The following is a 6,803-nucleotide window of genomic DNA, read 5'->3' on the forward strand; positions in this document are numbered from 1 at the left end:
GTTGTAATGAGCTCAGACAATGTCCTCCTACAGCTTCTGATCCTTTAGAATGTATAGTCAGCCTTCTTAGTAAACCTGTCTATCCTCATTCTCCTCCTAATTCTTAGCCTACTTCTCTAGTTACTTTACTATAACTCAGTCTTACATGTGTTTCAGAGCTTACTGTATACAAGTAACAAAGTCAACATCCTTAGATTCAAGTCAGATCTCTTGGATTGTCTCAGACACAAAACNGGAATTGTCTAGGAGAACAAGATTTTTGTTATCATTCTCCCCCTTTCATAACCTACTTGTCTTAAGAGTAAATCAGTTTTTGTCATTTGTGTTCTGGGTTTGTGAGTCAGCACAAAGTCATAGTCTTACAGTTCTAACATCTAGTAGGCTTAGTAGTAGTTGAGCTTCTGAGGCACCTGAAAGTACTAGAGATTAAGGTGATCACTCTAAATCTTAAACTTCTGTATAGTACTAAGGAGATATTAACACTACTCCTCTAAGGAACAGACAATTGTAAGGAGTTCCTTGTTATAAATAGAGTAGTTCTGTTCTGTTACAGAGAGGGATTCTGATTGGAACACTATCAGACACTACTTTCTGTTAATGAACTAGAACAGTACTACTCTATTTGTGAAGTCAGAAGAGTCAGCTTTAACTCAGAACTTGTTTACAACTATTAGAACTACTAATACAGGCTTACTAGTAATAGCCTGCTTGAGGGACTCAAATACAGACTACTACTAATCATCCTATTACTAAGGAACGTCTTTGCTAGTAAGATTATAAAGGGGCCAGGCAATAGTACTAAAGTCTTAAATAAAGTGTTAGTAGTAGTTTGTAAACCTAAGGAATACTTAGACCTGTTTCAGGTTCTAAGGTTGTAACCAGTTCTAAACTGTAGTTACCTTTGCCAGATTCATACAGACCTCTCCTCTACTGATTACAAAGCCTAAATAATCTACTGACTCCTACACAAAAGAGTACTTTGTTTCTTAGAGGAACAGTTTATTATCTTAGAGCTACTATAGAACTGCTTGGATCAGTTAGTAATAATACTCAACTGTCTGAGTAAAGATCAGAATGTTGTTCAGATACACACTAACATGCTCTGAGTCAATCAGATCTGTAAGGATGTGATTCATGAATAACTAGAATGTTGTAAGCAAGTTAGTTAGTCTAAAGAACATTACAGTTGGTTTGTACAATCTGTGATTGGTTTAGAACACAGCCTTCTACTCATCTCTGTCTTAGATCCAAATATTATTATATCCTTATCAAATGTCTAACTTAGTAAAAACCCTGAATATATACATCTTATTAATGAGCTTCTGAATCAGGGGAAGCAGGTACTTGTTTTTAATAGTACCCTCATTAAGACAATAATAATCCTAGACTAGGTAGAGTTTCCTATCTTTCTTTTTAACAAAGAAGAAAGGGGAGGCTATAGAGGACTTTGAGGGTCAGATCCAGCTGTTCCAAAGATTTTCCTAAAGGAACTTGTCAAGCACCTCTTACTTGTCTCTGTTGAGTAGGTAGACCTTACAATTCTTAGGTTGGAAACCCTTAGTCAATTTAATTGTATAGTCTTAGAGACAGTATTTAGGAAGCTAGTCAAATTCCTCTTTACTAAAGACTTTAGAGAACTCTCAGACAAAATCCAGCAGGCTGAGTCTATGTGTATTCTAGAGTAGAGTTGTTCTGAAGGGGTTCTAGACTAGTTCTGTCTCAGACATTCTTCAGATTGACTCTGTTCTACCTTAACTAAAATATGTGTTAACATATTTATCCTAGTTGAAGAAGAACAACTAGTCACCTTCATCAGAACTGTTAGTAACATTAGAAGTGTTTGTATCTACTCAGAACAGTAGTACAAGGTAGTTGTAAGACTCAGAACACTGATTGAATATAAGTATCTGTTCTAACTAGTCAATAGTAGGGTTGTAAGCTTTGAGCCATTTGAATCTAATAAAGATGTCCATCTTTCTAAGGTTAGTAACTCTAAACTTAATACTTTCCTCATGATCCTGAATAGTTATCTGTAGTTGGACAAACTTAGTAATCCAACCATTCTAGTTTAGGGTTCTGTCTACATTATATACTAGGATTGGAAGTAGAATGTGTCAAGTAGGAAGGTGGTGTTCCTATACAAAGGCCTTATAGACACACAAACTAGTACATTCACTGTCTACTAGAGCTATTGTTCAGATCTGGGAGGATCCTAAGAAGGGAGCCAAGAGGATAGGGACCTAGAGCTAGTACTCAGAATGTTCTCTAATAAACTGCTACTTGTTCTAAAGGGAATGTACAGTTTGTACAGTCTTGTTGTCTGAAAGAGTAAGTATATGTACTAACATTTCCTTGTTAACCTCTCTCTTTCAACAAGGACAGACCTATGTTCTCAGCTGTGAACTCAGCTGAGACTATCCCTACTTAATACTATAGACAAACTACTGAGTAGTAAACAGGGCTGGGTAGTATTCTGAATGTTCTAAGATCTTAGAACACAGAAGTAGTAGGTTAGATTGTGTAGATTTAAACTTGGATAAAGTGTGAAGAGAAGAATCAAAAGAATCAGAAGAAATAAGAAAACTATCTACTTTTGTTTTCAGCTTTTTTCTTTCTAATAAATAATTTTGTTGATTTACTTTTTCTACTTTTTCTACTTTTTCTACTTTTCTTACTTTATTTACTTCTAATCCTACAGTGTCTATTGAATCAAAAGTAGCTATTAAAAAATCCAAGTCATAGCCCTTTAGTACTGTATTTACTGTTAGGCCTCTATAAAATCCTAGAGTACATAGTCAGAGTCTAGGAGTTCTAAGGTGACTTCCAGATTTGTAGAAAAGGCTTCTTACTACAAATCCTGCTTGTTACTCATTATTACTCTAATAACCTAACAGATATACTATTACTTTTACAGACAGTCCTTAATCTAGTGTCCTAACTTTCTGTAGACAAAGTATACTCCTTACTTTTAGGCTTCTCTAATATCTATCAGAATGGATTGATTACAAATTACAGGCAGATTGATCTAAGGGCTCAGAACTGTTAGAGTCAGATGTATGTGTGAGCATTCTATACAGACTTGACACATCTGAGCTACAGCTTAGTTGAAGGAAATAGTATGTATCTTCTACTCAGTGTAAGTGATCAGTTCTAGCATTATTCTAAGAATCTTATTAACCAGTTCTAGGTGAAGAGCTTTTTCAAGCATTCTAATAAGGACATTATTGAACCTAAGTACAAATCCTACCTTCTAGGCCAGGATATTAAACTCCTGAAAAGTATTAGCAGAACATTTGCCCTGTTACAGAGATACAAGCTTGTTCTACACATTACACTTCTTATTCAGATTAATAAAGGAAGTACAGAGCTGCCTTATGAATTCCAAATATGACTCATTGTTCTAAAGTTGGATCAGGCTTCTAACCTAATAGTCTTTGATCCAGTTCTAAGCCCAGGTGACTGTATTACCTTCCTTCATAAAGGAGAGGACAAATAGGACACAATTGAGATCTGAGAATAGATCAGTCAAAGTAGTAGCCATGTATAGTTCAACTTAGTACTAGAAGTTCTTAAAGTGTTACTCATTAAAGTCTAAAGGGTGAGCTACATACACTTTCTTTCTAGAACAGGTTGCAACTTTCAGAACAATTAGAACAGGTTCTAAAGGGGCTAGGAGTATGTAGTTGACAAAGGCCTCTTAGATAAAGGTCTACACATATTAAGCTAGGTCTGCTTGTAACTACTAATCTGGCAGGACAGTAGGGGTGGTAGTCAGTGTAGGAGGGTCTATGTTTACACTACAAAGGAATCAGTACTAAACTAAAAGGGGTAGTGAATAGAATGAAGGGTGGCAAAAGTTTAAAAGGGTTTAGAAAGTTTAAAATTTAAAAATGTAAAAGGGTTAGGACAAAGAAAAGAGATTAACACAATAGTAAGTACTAATACTCAAAATGTAAGAGAGTTGTAGGGTAGTAATAGGTAGTCTTAATCTAATGTTAGTAACAGTGTAGAGGGGACCTAAAGGCTTAGTAAGGGGACCTAGGCTACAACTATTCTACACAACAGAAATACAGAACACAAGTACTAGAACATAGTCAGAACTTGTAGAACAGGCAGAGAGAGAGAGTGAGACAAGAGTAGAGTATATAGAGTGAGCTTAAGAGTACAGGACTACCTAGAGTAAACAAGATCAAGACTACAGAACTAGTCTGATCTTATACACCTATATATACTAAACTATACAAGAGTACTCAGGGAGCATAAGCTACTAAGAATGATAAACTATAAAGAATGAAAGAAAGGAAGGTCAAAGATAAAGGTATAAAGAATGAAGGGATGGACAAAGGGTAAGAGACTATAGAATGAACAAAGAATAAAGGGGTGGTCAAAGGAATAGAATGATGAAGTAAGGAAGGGTAGTAGTAAGAGTCAGTATACATATAGTCTATAGACAGTACCCCTAATGGATGGAAGTTCTGAGTTCTAGTATAGAAGAGTGTAGAACCCTTAGAACTGAAAGTACAAGAGTAGAGAACTGTAATAGCTTTAGTACTATTGTCTAGCCCCTTCATAATCTTACTAGTAAAGATGTTCCTTAGTAATAGGATGATTAGTAACAGTCTGTGTTTGAGTCCCTTAAGCAGGCTATTACTAGTGAGTCTGTATTAGTAGTTCTAACAGTTGTAGACAAGTTCTGAGTTAAAGCCAACTCTTCTGACTTTACAAATAGAGTAGTACTGTTCTAATTTATTGATAGAAAGTAGTGTCTGATAGTGTTCCAATCAGAATCCCTCTCTGTAACAGAACAGAACTACCTTATCTATAACAAGGAACTCCTTACAATTGTCTGTTCTCTAGAGGAGTAGTGTTAATATCTCCTTAGTACTATATAGAAGTTTGAGATTTAGAGTGATCACTTTAATCTCTAGTACTTCTGAGTGCCTCAGAAGCTCAACCACTGTCAAGCCTACTAGATGTTAGAACTATAGGACTATAACTTTGTACTGACTCACAAACTCAGAACACAAATAACAAAAGCTGATTTACTCTCAAGACAAGTAGGTTATAAAAGGGGGGAGAATAATAATAAAAACCTTGTTCTCCTAGACAATTCCTGTTTTGTGTTCAAGACAATCTAAGAGATCTGACTCAAATCTAAGAATGTTGACTTTGTTACCTACATACAGTAAGCTCTAAAACACATACAGGACTAGGTTGTAGTAAAGTAGTTAGAGAAGCAGACTAGGGATTAGGAGGAGAATGAGGATGAATAGGTTTACTAGAAAGGCTGACTGTATGTTCTAAAGGATTAGAAGCTGTAGAAGAACATTGTCTGAGCTTATTATAACAATCTGACTATAGAATATTCAGGCTAACACAAAATGTAGGAACTTATTACTCAGAACTACTAGTAGCTAGGAATGTAGAGGGAAATCCTAAAGTATGTAACTAGTTGTAATACATACTAACAGACTAAGGCTTACTAGACAAGGGTTCAGACTCCTCTACATCTGTATCAGATTCTAGATTACTCTTAGGAAGAAGTCTTAGTAGACCTGATTAGTAAGCTACCTGAGTCTTAGAGTTACAATACTATCTGTGTGATTGTTGACTGATTCTCTAAACAAGTCTATATGGTTCCAACCTGAATAGAACTTACTTCTGAAAGTATAGTGTACATTTATCAGGATTATGTCTTCTAGTTGTACAGACTCCCTCAGAAGCTTATTCACAATTGTAGACCACAATTCAAGTTGAAATTCATACAGGACTTGTATACACTTCTCAGAATTTAAGAGAACCCTTCTACTATATATTACTTACAGACTAACAGTCAAACTGAGTGAGTTAATTAGGAAATCAAGCTCTACCTCTGAATGTTCATTAATCATCAGTAATCAGATTAGTCTGAATGGTTAGCTCTGACAGAATTTGTACATAATAACTAACAACATTCTATAATAGGACAGTCCCTATTCTTCCTCAATCATAAGAGACACCTGTACTAGGGGACAGTTCTGAACCAGAACAGTAGTTCCAAATCTGTAACAGACTTTGTAGAACAGATACACAAAACCAGGGCAGACACACAAGCTCTTTTAAAGAAGGTAGTACAGGTTATGAAGCAGAACTATGATTGGAAGAGGTCTGTAGCTAAGGATTACCAGTCTAGTAACAAAGTTATACTAGAAGCTACTAATCTAACCTTGGATCACCTAATAAAGAAGTTGGACAACAAGCACTTCAGACCCTTTGTCATTAAAAAGAAGGTTAGTACCTCTGTCTACAAACTCTAACTTCTAGCAACATGGAAGCACATACACTTAATGTTTAACAAGGTTCTGTTGTCTTAGTACTATAATCCTAGTTTCCCTTTACAACAAAGACCCCTACTGCCTCTACCAGAACTCATTGGCTCTGAACCAGAATACAAAGTAGAGTATATAGTGAATACTAAGCTACTGTACAGAAAGCTCAAATTCCTTGTTCACTAGAAAGGGTACCTAGTTGAGGAGCACACTTGGGAACCTACCAAGAATCTTGCCCATACTCCTAAGACAATCTGAGATTTCTATCAGTTTCATCCTAGTACTCTACACAAACTTAGTCTCACAGATTTCCAAGCCTTACTGTTCTGACCTATGCTCAAGCTACTAACCAAGCTCAATGTTCACCAATCAGGATGATTGGTTTTAGAGGGGGGGTGATGTTACAGTTCTCTACTCTTGTACTTCTAGTTTCAAGAGTTCTACACCCTTCTATACTAGAACTCAGGACTTCTGTCCCTCAAGAGTACTGTTTAT

Source organism: Fomitiporia mediterranea, assembly GCF_000271605.1.
Source record: "Fomitiporia mediterranea MF3/22 unplaced genomic scaffold FOMMEscaffold_9, whole genome shotgun sequence".
Lineage (NCBI taxonomy): Eukaryota > Fungi > Basidiomycota > Agaricomycetes > Hymenochaetales > Hymenochaetaceae > Fomitiporia > Fomitiporia mediterranea.